This window comes from Hemitrygon akajei, unplaced genomic scaffold, assembly GCF_048418815.1.
Source record: "Hemitrygon akajei unplaced genomic scaffold, sHemAka1.3 Scf000183, whole genome shotgun sequence".
NCBI lineage: Eukaryota > Metazoa > Chordata > Chondrichthyes > Myliobatiformes > Dasyatidae > Hemitrygon > Hemitrygon akajei.
In genome coordinates this window covers 38,226-51,623 of record NW_027332069.1, presented here as the reverse complement: position 1 = coordinate 51,623, position 13,398 = coordinate 38,226, and the positions used below count along the sequence as shown (strand labels likewise).

The window sequence follows — 13,398 nt, the reverse complement described above, 5'->3', positions numbered from 1 at the left end:
TTATGTGGTTCAGTCCAGTTTTTGTACTGTCATGTAACACCATGGTCCTGAAAAAAAAACACGTTGTCTCATTTTTACTGTGTACTGTACCAGCAGTTATGGTCGAAATTATAATAAAAGTGACTTGACTTGAATCGGCAGCGTCTGCGGGTTTGTCTCCGAGGCCCCGCCCACGCTCTGATGACGCAATAAACACACTGCGCATGCTCACATTCCCGGGCTGGGCAGTGATTTTTTTCTTTGTGTTGAAGCGGGTCCGGAGCAGCGGATTGTCTACGGGATCCGGATCTGGAGAGGGTCCTCGCCCCCTCGGGCGGGGAGCCGGGGGTTTGGGGGGTCGGATCATTCTCTGCGGAGCGGAACCGACAAGATCCATGCGGTGAGTATTGAGTCCGGTCCCGACCGATGCTGGGCAGTGAGTCCCGTTAAGTTCCCCGAACTGGCGGTCTCACCCCGCTTCCTGGACAAAACCTACCGGGGTCGGTCCGGGTTGTGAGACCTTCACTCCGAACCTGGGAATACTTTCTATGGTGTGTTGATAAAAGCTGGTTCGGGGAGGGAGAAGGGTAAATGCCAAAGTTCCTGTTGCTCTATCTTTGTCATTTTAGTACATAGTAGTATGTACTATTAATTCAGTGTCTGTGCATTGCTGGAGGATCATCAGTGATCGTCCTTGATCCCTTCTCCCACCCATTTCATCTGCTTAATCCCTGCCCATCTGGTTCAACCACTGTCCAGCCTGCATCCCACCACCTCGATGATAAATATCGACAATCTCTCATCTACCGTTGCCTTCATTGTGAAGTATTTTGTCTCACGGAGTTACTTCTGATATCGGTGTTTGTTACCTGATCTACCAGAGGATTTATTTAATGCAGAATGAGGAAGGATAAAGACAGTCACCACAATTTTAGTTTCAAAGTTACCAAATGGCCGCTGTGTTAATCTTTGTCAGACGGAGACTCTCAGCGTTTAAAGTTGAGTCTGATATTTCCTGTTTTGGTCATTTTTAGAGAGGCAATTTTCCTGTTGCCGGGAGCAGCCAGGATCTGCAGGGAGTGGAGCACAATTTTATCGCTCTCTGGTCACTTCCGCTCATTGAGAGTTAGTGCCCTCCGGAGCAGATTGAACAGACTGATAGTGGGGTGGGGAGGATGTTGTGAGCATTGACTGTATCGACTGTATTAACCCTGTGTTGGATTGCAGAGAAAACTGATGAATGTGGGCATTACATTTTTGCGACTCTGTTCAGGCCGTCACAAACATCTTGTAATCAGTCAATAGTTGTGCATCGTTTAAAGTAAAAAGAGAAAATGCCGGAACCGTTCAGCAGATCGGGCAGCATCAGTTCTGATACTGAGTCTTCCACAGTTTCTCTTTCCACAGATCCAATCTGATGTACTGAGTTTCCAGCATTTAATTTCAATTTGAAATGAAAAGCCTGTTATTCCTGTTAGCCCACAGGAAATGCGACGGCCAATTGTACTGGGCAAGATCTCATTTAACAATAAGATAATGATAAAATGCTTTCAGTTTAACTGCTGGAGACAATGTGAAATGTATCCCTGCCTGCTGTTGACCCGCGCCCAGGTTTTCCAGCCCAATATCTGACCCAGTCAGAGGATTATCAGGTTCCCATTCTGCCATAGTTTGATGTAGGAGTGTTAATTTTTGAACTCTGATTGGCCGAGACACTACAGCATGTTATCAGCAACAAAGGAGTCCTGCGAAGTTGGTGCTTGGACTGTAATCCTGAGATGCAGACTCCGGGAATATGGAACTGTCAGTATTTGGGATTTGACCAGGTCAGTACTTCTGTAGCTGGGGCTGAATGTTCCTCCTTCCACAATGAATCAGAAGTCTTGGGTTGCTGGACATTGGTTGTGGGGAAATCCCTGATGTGGGGACGATGTGTGAGGATTCTGGGGTCGGTAAGTGTCACGTTCAGCTGTGCGACCCTATCACAGATTTTAACCCTGGTGAAATGGATCTGGGGATCAAGCTGCTCAGGCTCATGAGGTGTTGAGAGAGTGTTTATGGTCTGTGGTCAGATGCTTGTTTCTGGGGTTACTTTGGAGGCAATGAGTGCTGATCTGAGGAGAGAATGAGTTCCTATACCATCCCTCACATGGAGAGGAGGTCATTAAATGTTTGCAGTAGTAGAATTGGACCCAGGGGTTCAGTGTTCAAACCGTATTTCGAAATTACCCCTCACTGTCACCTGTCTGTTAGTCAATGGTCCTGGGCCTGTGCTCAATGGAGTTCTGAGGGACAGTGGGGGTGGGGGTTGTGCTTGTTTAAGGAAACTTACCGAATGCTGAAAAGCCTGGATACAGTGGACATGGAGAGGATGTTTCCATTAGACGGCGAGTCTGGGATCTGAGAACACAATCCCAGAATAAAGAAGCTTCCCTTTAAAATTGAGATGAGGAGAATATCAAGTAAAGTGTGACTGATCTGTAGAATTTGTTGCCACAGAGGGTGGATGAAGCTGTTATTGGGGTATATTTATGGCAGAAGTTAATATATTTGTGTTTGTTCCTAGTAGCTTCAGGGTTACAGGAGGAAGGCAGGAATATGGTGTTGGAATGAAATCAGCCATGGTTGAATGGTGGGGCAGACCAGATGGATCAAATCACATAATCCTGTTCCTGACTGAATGATGGCTCCTCCTTATCGCATTTCATTTTGTGACGTGTGAGGAACAAATACAGATTTGTTCACTCAGATCATTATATTTGTCTTAATGTTTAAATTTCAGTGAGTTTTATTTTTAGGAACATTGAGCAGTAATGTTTTGTTCTCCTTTGTGTTGTTAACGTGCTTCATTGTTTTTCATTTTAAAGTTAGAACTGCGGTGAGAGATTTATTGGAAGAAAAGCCGACAACTGGAAGCAAACCACAACTGAGGATGAGGGAAGATCAACAAGTGAACCAGCCCGAGGACTGAGAGCATCAGCTGGTCAGAACCCTTCAGACTCAGGGTTTCGATAGATTCACTCAGGAGAAAGTCTGGTGAGTATCATTTACTCAAACACTGGTCCTTTAGACGTTACATACCTGCACAAAGAAAGGTAGGAAATAGTTGGGGTGAGACTGAATGTGCCCAGAGGTATCAGGTATGCCTCTGTCAGACCCAGTTACGATCAGTCCAGGTCTGGTGATGTGCTGTCAGTATCCCAGCTCTTTAAAGTCACTCACATTCCCTCAGTGTTTGTTCATTTCAAGGTCTTGCAGCTTGTGAAGTAGCTTTCGGTCACTTCCGAGTGGGGAGATGGAAACAAAGTGAAGAGTTTATACTTAATATCTTTCAAAAAAAGTAATTCTTTAAACATACCTGCTGCAAACTTGCTTGGCCTTTTCTCCTTGGAGTGATGGAGAATGAGAGGTGACCTGATAGAGGTGTGTAAAATGATGAGAGGCTTTGATCGTGTGGATAGCCAGAGGCTTTCTTCCCAGGGCTGAAATGACTGACATGAGGGGGTATAGTTTTAAGGTGCTTGGCGGAAGGTAGAGGGGGGATGTCAGAGGAATTTTTCCACACAGAGTGGTGGGTCTGTTATGCATTGCTGGCAATGGTGGTGGAGGCAGATACAATAGGGTATTTTAAGAGACTCTTAGATAGGTACATGGAGCTCAGAAATATAGTATTATGCAGTTGGGTAATTCTAGACAGTTTCTAGAGCAGGTTACAAGGTTGGCAGAAATTGTGGGCCGAAGGGCCTGTAAGTACCGTAGACTTCTATGTTCCATGTTCAAACTTCCGACCTACACCCTGTATATTCCGAACCAAATGATTGATATAAATGACAAGTAACGATAGGTATAACCATGGGGAACATCGCGAAGCAATGGCCTGGAGTCCAATAAACAGCCTCTCACCATCACCCTCTGCGTCCTGCCATTTATGTGTTCCCAGACACTGGGGGTCTGTCACAAACGCAATGTTCAGGACGATTAGTCAGTAATTAATGTGCAAAGGGAACTGTTGCTTCCTGAAAGGTCACGTATCCTGTCTGATTCAATAGACCAACACTCCCTTCTTTACGACTCAATTTGTCCTGGGACACCTGCTCGCGGGTCACGCTGCGTCTGATAACCCATATCCCCAACCTTCCTCCATCCCGCTAATGGCCCCATACCCTTTCCACCATTTACCCCACACCTGCACATGTAGACTGATCCACATCACCCACATCCTCCTTCCCAGCTTGGGGAACCACAACTAATTGACCCAAACTCTCGTCTTGGGAACGAAACTAAATACAGATCTGCAAGAACAGACAGCCGGACTCTCCAGCTGTCTGGCTCGGACCCGCCCACTTCCACTGCAGCTTACCATATAACCATATAACAATTACAGTACGGAAACAGGCCATCTTGTCCCTTCTAGGCCGTGCCGAACGCTTACTCTCTCCTAGCCCACTGGCCCGCACTAAGCCCATAACCCTCCATTACTTTCCTGTCCATATACCTATCCAATTTTACTCTAAATGACAATACCGAATCCGCCACTACCGCTTCTACTGGAAGCTCATTCCACACAGCTACCACTCTCTGAGTAAAGGAATTCCCACATCTGAGGCCACAAACCAGGCACGCCCAGGATCCTCTTCAGTTTGCGTATAAGGAGAAGGTGGGAGTGGAGGATGCTATCACGTATTTGCTGCACAAATCACTCTCTCACCTAGAGGGGGTCAGTTGTGCTGTGAGGATTACATTCCTTGACTTCTCTAGTGCCTTTAACACCATCCAGCCCAAGATCTTAAGGCACAAACTAACGGAGATGGGAGTAGACTCTCACATGGTGGATTGGATAGTGGACTACTTGACAGATAGACCTCAGTATGTGCGGTTGGGAGACTGTAGGTCTGACACGGTGGTCAGCAGCACAGGGGCGCCGCAGGGAACCGTACTCTCTCCGGTCCTGTTCACCCTGTACACATCAGACTTCCAATATAACTCAGAGTCCTGCCATGTGCAGAAGTTCGCTGATGACACGGCCATAGTGGGGTGTGTCAGGAATGGACAGGAGGAGGAGTATAGGAAACTGATACAGGACTTTGTGATATGGTGCAACTCAAACTACCTGCGTCTCAATATCACCAAGACCAAGGAGATGGTGGTGGACTTTAGGAGATCTAGGCCTCATATGGAGCCAGTGATCATTAATGGAGAATGTGTGGAGCAGGTTAAGACCTACAAGTATCTGGGAGTACAGTTAGACGAGAAGCTAGACTGGACTGCGAACACAGATGCCTTGTGCAGGAAGGCACAGAGTCGAATGTACTTCCTAAGAAGGTTGGCGTCATTCAATGTCTGTAGTGAGATGCTGAAGATGTTCTATAGGTCAGTTGTGGAGAGCGCCCTCTTCTTTGTGGTGGAGTGTTGGGGAGGAAGCATTAAGAAGAGGGACGCCTCACGTCTTAATAAGCTGGTAAGGAAGGCGGGCTCTGTCGTGGGCAAAGTACTGGAGAGTTTAACATCGGTAGCTGAGCGAAGGGCGCTGAGTAGGCTAAGGTCAATTATGGATAACTCTGAACATCCTCTACATAGCACCATCCAGAGACAGAGAAGCAGTTTCAGCGACAGGTTGCTATCGATGCAATGCTCCTCAGACAGGATGAAGAGGTCAATACTCCCCAATGCCATTAGGCTTTACAATTCTACCGCCAGGACTTAAGAACTTTTTAAAGCTATTATTAATGCTTTTTGAGATGGTGATTTAGATGCATATCATATTTTTTTTACTGAGTTAAGTATTGTATGTAATTAGTTTTGCTACAACAAGTGTATGGGACATTGGAAAAAAGTTGAATTTCCCCATGGGGATGAATAAAGTATCTATCTATCTATCTATCTATCTATCTATCTATCTATCTATCTATCTATCTATCTATCTATCTATCTATCTATCTATCTATCTATCTATCTATCTATCGTTACCCTTAAACTTCTGCCCCCTAACTCTCAACTCTTGTCATCTTGTTCGAATCTCCCCTACTTTCAACGGAAAAAAACCTATCCACGTCAATTCGATCTATCCCCCTCATAATTTTAAATACCTCTATCGAGTCCCCCCTCAACCTTCTACGCTCCAAAGAGTGTTACGAACCCCGTAACTGGGTGTCTTACCAACAAAGATAGGAGTATCCTTTGGAGTCTGATGATACTATTTTTAACAGTATTTATTAGTAAAAATACACAAAAATAATATCAATGCAAATATACAGATAATATACGTCATCAATACTAAACCTGAAAGTGCGGGTATAATAATAATCAATAAGAAATAAGCTCTATCGTTGTCTAGGGGATAATGAATTGTCCGATGGGTATATAAAGTTCAGTTCAATTCATGCAGGCTGCGGTAGTTGTTGGTCGCTGTGTTGCAATTGTTGGAGAGAGAGAGAGAGAGAGAGAGAGAGAGAGAGAGAGAGAGAGAGAGAGAGAGAGAGAGAGAGAGAGAGAGAGAGAGAGAGAGGAGAGAGAGAGAGAGAGAGAGAGAGAGAGAGAGAGAGAGAGAGAGAGAGAGAGAGAGAGAGAGGAGAGGGAGAGAGGGAGAGAGAGAGAGAGAGAGAGAGAGAGAGAGAGAGAGAGAGAGAGAGAGAGAGAGAGAGAGAGAGAGAGAGAAGTAACAACTATTGACTTGCCGACTTTGCTTTACGATCTTGATCCGTCGATGCGTTGTTGTTGTGGCCATTCGCGTATGACCACTCCGTCCTTTAGCTAGACAGTTCCATGGTGGACTCGTCACCCAGGCAAGGGTGGACACACACACAAGCCCCACCGGTCTCGTTAAGTCTTTCCTGCTGCTTTTGAGGGGTGTTGCCCCAGACCCTACTTTTATCCCCACTCACGGGGTCTCGGGTGTCAATCAGGTTGGGATGATGCAACCCATCAACCAGACCACTCTGGTTGCCCCCTGAGGGGTTCCAATGAATAGAACAGTACTCAATAAACAATCCTTCTCCAAGAGACAATAGCAGTAATCAGTGGTTCCGTTCCGCTTTTCTTAGGAGGAGACATTCCACGTTGTGTATCTCTGAGTTGTCTCTCTCTCATTAACTGACATGAGCTGTTTATAATTAACAACTGTCTCTCATTTCCTGGGTATCAGACCCCAAATAGTAGCAACTTTGCACCGTTCTGCCCATCAGAGTTGCTCCTCATTCGTAACAAGAGTAAAGACCTAACTTGTTCAACCATTCACAGTAACTTAGGTGCTGAAACCCAGGTAACATTCTCGTAAATCTTCGCTGTACTCTCCCAATTTTGTTGAAATCTTTCCTATAATTCGGTTTCCAGAAATGTGCACAATACTCCAAATTCGGCCTTACCAATGCCTTATACAATTTTAACATTACATCCCAACTCCTATACTCAATGCACTGATTTATAAAGGCCAACATACCAAAAGCTTTTTTCACCATCCTATCCACATGAGATTCCGCCTTCAGGGAACTATGCATCATTATTCCTAGATCACTCTGTTCTACTGCATTCTTCAATGCCCTACCATTTACCATGTATGTCCTATTTGGATTATTCCTACCAAACTGTAGCACCTCACACTTATCAGCATTAAACTCCATCTACCATCGTTCAGCCCACTCTTCTAACTGGCCTAAATCTTTCTGCAAGCTTTGAAAACCTACTTCATTATCCACAACGCCACCTACCTTAGTATCATCTACATACTTACAAATCCAATTTAGCACCCCATCATCCAGATCATTAATGTATATGACAAACAACATTTTATCCAATACAGATCCCTGAGACACACCACTAGTCACCGGTCTCCAACCTGACAAACAGTTATCCATCACCACTCTCATGCATCTCCCATTCAGCCACTGATGAATCTATTTTACTAGTTCAATATTAACACCTAACGATCGAACCTTCCTAACTAACCTTCCGTGCGGAACCTTGTCAAAGGCCTTACGGAAGTTCATACAGACAACATCCACTGGTTTACCATGGTCAACTTTTCTCGTAACCTCTTCAAAAAATTCCATAAGATTTGTCAAACATGACCTTCCATGCACAAATCCATGCTGACTATTCCTAATCAGACCCTGTCTATCCAGATAATTATATATACCATCTCTAAGAATACTTTCCATTAATTTACCCACCACTGACGTCAAACTGACAGGCGTATAATTGCTAGGTTTTCTCTTAGAACCCTTTTTAAACAATGGAACCACATGGGCAAAATGCCAATCCTCCGGCACCATCCCCGTTTCTAATGACATTTGAAATATTTCGGTCAGAGCCCATGCTATTTCTACACTAACTTCCCTCAATGTCCTAGGGATCATCCTGTCAGGACCCAGAGATTTATCCACTTCTATATTCCTTAAAAGCGCCAGTAATTCTTCCTTTTTAATGGTCATAGTTTCCATAACTTCCCTACTTGTTACCTTACCTTACGTAATTCAATATCCTTCTCCTTAGTGAATACCGAAGAAAAGAAATTGTTCAAAATCTCCCCCATCTCTTTCGGCTCCACACATAGCTGTCCACTCTGATTCTCTAAGGGACCAATTTTATCCCTCACTATCCTTTTGCTATTAATATAACTGTAGAAACCCTTCGTATTTATTTTCACCTTACTTGCCAAAACAACCTCGCATCTTCTTTTAGCTTTTCTAATTTCTTTCTTAAGATTCTTTTTACATTCTTTATATTCCTCGAGCACCCCATTTACACCATGCTGCCAATATTTATTGTAGATCTCACTCTTTTTCCGAACCAAGTCTCCAATATCCCTTGAAAACCATGGTGCTCTCAAACTTTTAACCTTTCCTTTCAACCTAACAGGAACATAAAGGTTCTCTACCCTCAAATTTTCACATTTAAATGACTTCAATTTCTCTATTACATCCTTCCCATAAAACAAATTGTCCCAATCCACTCCTTCTGAATCCTTTCACATTTCCTCAAAGTTAACCTTTCTTCAATCAAAAATCTCAACCCTGGGTCCAGTCCTATCCTTCTCCATAATTATATTGAAACTAATGGTATTTTGATCACTGGATCCGAAGTGCTCCCCAAATACATACTAACACTCGATTTACACAAACCCGTGATCAGCCCCCTTCCTCACCCCCGCCTGAACAGGAATACTACCGACATCAGCTGGAATTGGCACTGTGGTGCGATTTGCAGGAGGTCCCCGTGGAACATCCGGAGGTCAGAGGGACAGAACAGAGGGTTTGGCTGACCCGTCATTTCACTGTGACATCCCTGAACTCCCCAACAAATCCATCGAACTATATCTGGGGGAACTTCATTGACCAACAAATATAGTGCATTTCAGCGATCAGCTGTTTGAATGACTTAGAGGAAGGAGTATCTGTGGTCCACATTGTCAGAGTTTTTAGTTCACCAGGAGACGAAGACTGCAGGGATGAGAGGCCTTCTGTTAACTGATACGAATCTGTGTTTACACTGCTAGCAATTCCAGTTTACATCAGTAAAACAATTCTTTGTGAAATTATAAACAACAGGATACTGCATTGACTGACCCACCCCACACCTGATCACCCTGGAAAGTTTTCCCCAGACGCGTTTGGGGTTTTGTGACCCAGTTCGAGAAAAGAGCCACGATGCCCACTCCATCAACAACATGGCAAAGCCGGGCACATAGCAGGAGACTTAATCTCATACAATACAAGATTCAGTGATGAAGCCTGTTAAATTTCCTTCATTGTCCTCCTGAAATCATTAAAAACGTCCATGAACAGCTTTTGAAAATAAGTTCTCACCCACACGTGACATCACTGTGCACCCCCACATGCCTGATGACACGTACCGGGATCTGACTTCACTCTGCACCCCTTCATGCCTGATGACACGTGTGGGTTCCCCACACCGGGATCTGATGTCACTCTGTACCCCCACAAGCCTGATGACACGTGTGGATTCCCCACACCGGGATCTGATGTCACTCTGTACCACCACATGCCTGATGACACGTGTGGGTTTCCCACACCAGGATCTGACATCACGTGTGCAATTCCTTATGTCACATTGACGCTGAGACGGTTGAACTTTACCGGCTGAGGTAAAAATTACCTGACCCACCCACACACCCCGCCCCACAGTCAACAGAGGAGTTACGCTCTTCCCATTGGTATGAAGTGATGTCTATCACTGGTTGCATCCAATAGCAGAGGCAGACCAGCTGAGAAGGCGTTACCCCCACTGAGTTCATCTCTTGCTCCCGCTTTGAACTTCCCGTCACAGCGGAACAAATCTCAAAGTGGATGTCCAGCTTTTTGAATTTTTACACAGAGTGGTGGGTTGCTGGAATGTGCTGCCGGTTGTGATGGTAGCAGCAGATACATTGGGGACTTTTAAGAGATGTTTAGATAGACACGTGAATGTGAGGAAAAATTGTGTGGGCAAATTTGTGAAGGGATTATTTCAGTTAGCAATTTGAATAATTGAATAGTTTGAGCACAAAATTGTGGGCCGAATGTCCCGTTCCTGTGCTGTACTGTTCTATGTTCTGTGTCTCTTGTCGAAAGGTTTCGGGGTTACGGAGGCAAAATAAGTGAGTGGGAACAACAGGTCAGCTGGAGCCCAATGTGGGAAATGTGAGATCACCCACTTCTGTAGGACAAACCAAAATCCTGAGTGTGATTCAATGGAGATGAACTGAGGTGCAGAGGGTAGGGAGGGAAGTCCAAGGTGCATTGTGTTTATTGCAAGAGTTATTGGTATAAGAACGAAAATCACTTTAACAATTATTTGGGTTTTGTGGAGATTGTACCTGGAATATGGTGTAAAATCCCGCTCCCCATACTAACACGAGTTATACAGACCAAAGTACAAACTGCCGGAGGATCTCAGTGGGTCGGGCAGCATCTGTGGAGGGAAATGGACCGTCAACATTTCGGGCCGAGACCCTCCCTCTGGACTGAGAGTGGAAGGGAAATAGTCAGAGAAAAGAGGTGAGGGGTGGGGATGGGGCAAGAGCTGGGGCGTGAGAGGTGGATCCAGTAAAGGGGAAGGTGGGAAGGTGGAAATAGTGACGGGACTGGGAGGTGAGTGGTTGGGGCAACACGGGGCTGAAGAAGATGGAAATTAATTCCATAGAGGATTTACAGAAAGGTTAGAGAGTATTTGTTATAGAGAGTGCAATGAAGATTCACCTGACTAATCCCTGGGGTGGTGGGGTCGTCATATGAAGAAAGATCAAATGCCATAACCCTTTCATTTGGAGAATCGAGGAATGAGAGGTGAACATATTGAAATGCACAACATCATTACCGGTTGAACCAGGGACCCCAGTCTCTGAAAAAGGGGGTGGAGCAAGGAACAGAGTCACTGGTTTAAATGAGAGACCCTTTACCATCACGCGATTCTGTTCCCCACTCCCTTTTTACCACAGATAGACAGTATCTGCAGGTTTCTTTCTGAGGACCTGCTCTCGCTCTATGACGCAGGTGAGAGTAAGCGTCGGCACGGACTAGGAGGGCCGAGATGGCCTGTTTCCGTTCTGTAATTGTTATATGGTTATGTGATCACATTGTGCATGCTCAGTCCCAGGATGGGCAGTGAATTTTTGTGGATGGATACGGCGGATCATATGTGGGGCTGAGATCAGGAGAGTGACCTCACCTCCTGGGGCGGGCAGTCGGGTGACAGATCATTCTCTGTGAGCGAGACCAATGAGATCCCATAGGTGAGAATTGAGGTAGGTCCCAAGTGTTGGGCAGTGATCCCAGTTATTTTCCTGAACAGCTGGCCTCCCACCGCTTCCCGGACAGAACCTGCTGGGTGGGTCCGGGTTGTGGGGCCTTCACACCGAACCTCCTGAGATGAGCTGCCGCTCAGCCCAAGGTGCTGTGGTCCTAGGAGCCGGATGAGGTGGTGAGGCCGGGGCTGAACCCATCCATTGAGGTGTATCCCGGAAACTTTATCTCCATCACCTGGCCCGGTAGCAGATCCAAGATTCACCTGGATCGATACCAGGGTTCAATAATTGTTTCCATGTATTTGGGCTCCTAAAAAAAAATTCTACACTTCACTTCACTTCACTGAGAGAATCTTTCTTCCGTTCTGGATCTGGGAGTGAGATCCGTATATGTCACGTTCACTCATAGTGGGTGGACATTTTTCTTTCCTTGACTCCATTCCACTGTTACAGATTGCCGAAGTGCAGCAAATGTTTCCAGGTGCATAACCCTATTAATGCAAGAAGGAATCCTTTCCATTTTTTCGGGCTTCTCAAACATTCTTCCCCCAGACGTTCCTGAGGTGAAGCTCAGTCTGTCATATATTTCCACACAATTAAAGTGTGGACTCGTTTATTATTCTCATGTACCGAGGTACAGTGAAAAAAAACCTGTCATGCATACATTCCAGCTGGAGAGGGTGCAGAACAGTTTGCTGAAGATGCTGACTGGATTAGAAATGAAATGTCGACTGTACTCTTTTCCATAGATGCTGCCTGGCATGCTGAGTTCCTCCAGCTTTATGTGTGTTCTTTTATATCCCGTGTGAGGTTTTGAAAAATGTGTAGGACAGTTACAGATTTCATCACACGGATCATTATATTCGTGTTCAAGATTTAAATTTCAATGAGTTTTGTTTTCAAGAACATTCAACAGAAATGCTTTGTTCTTCTTTGTATTGTTAACGTGCTTCATTATCTCTCTGATTAAAGTTACATCTGCGCTAAGGGATTTATCGGAAGAAAAGCCCACAAATGGAAACAAAGGACAACTAAAGACGAGGGAACAGCAATAATTGAACGAGCTGAAGACTGAGAGCGCCAACTGGAGAGAACCCTTCTGACTCAGAGTTTCCCTTCATTCAGTCAGGAGAAATTTTGGTGAGTCCCATTTGCTCAAATGCTCGTTCTTTAGACATTACCTATCTGTACAAAGAAAGGTAGGAAATAGTTGGAGTGAGACGGAATGTGCCCAGATGTACCAGTTATACCTCTGTCAGACCCAGTTGCAATCACTCCAGGTCTTGTAATGTGCTGTCAGTAATCCCTGTTCTCTAAAGCCACTTCCATTCCCTCTGTGTTTGTTCGTTTCAAGCTCTTGTATCTTCTGAAATAAATTTAGATCACTAAATTTCATTCAGTCCCAAAGAACAAAGCCAATCGATAATTTACATTTATATACCCTTTCGTCATCAAATACATTTCTACTAATAAATTGTCAGAACCTATAACCCTGTGATTAAGCAGAAATAAGTTTTGCAACGAAATTATGTTCTAATTTGACCTGGTACCAAAGGGACGGGTTATACCTGTAATGGAGATGAAGGCCACAGGCATAGTAATACAGGATTTGAAGATGGCATATGTTGTTCTGTAATTCAATAAAAGTAATATACTGGGATCCTGAGCATCATAGAACAGTG

General features: G+C 44.8%; 1 protein-coding gene across 3 annotated transcripts in view; it reads left to right on the top strand.

The window, feature by feature from the left end:
- The first annotated feature begins 211 nt into the window (after positions 1–211).
- Positions 212–13,398, top strand: part of LOC140724285 (NACHT, LRR and PYD domains-containing protein 12-like) — a 33,865-nt gene continuing 20,678 nt past the window's right edge. For 2 of the 3 annotated variants that reach the window (XM_073038747.1, XM_073038745.1), the window contains exons 1-3: positions 212–379; positions 2,847–3,015; positions 12,689–12,856. The gene's annotated coding sequence lies outside the window, so the exon portion shown is untranslated. The remainder of the gene's footprint in view (positions 380–2,846; positions 3,016–12,688; positions 12,857–13,398) is intronic. The other variant, XM_073038746.1, reaches the window with a different exon arrangement.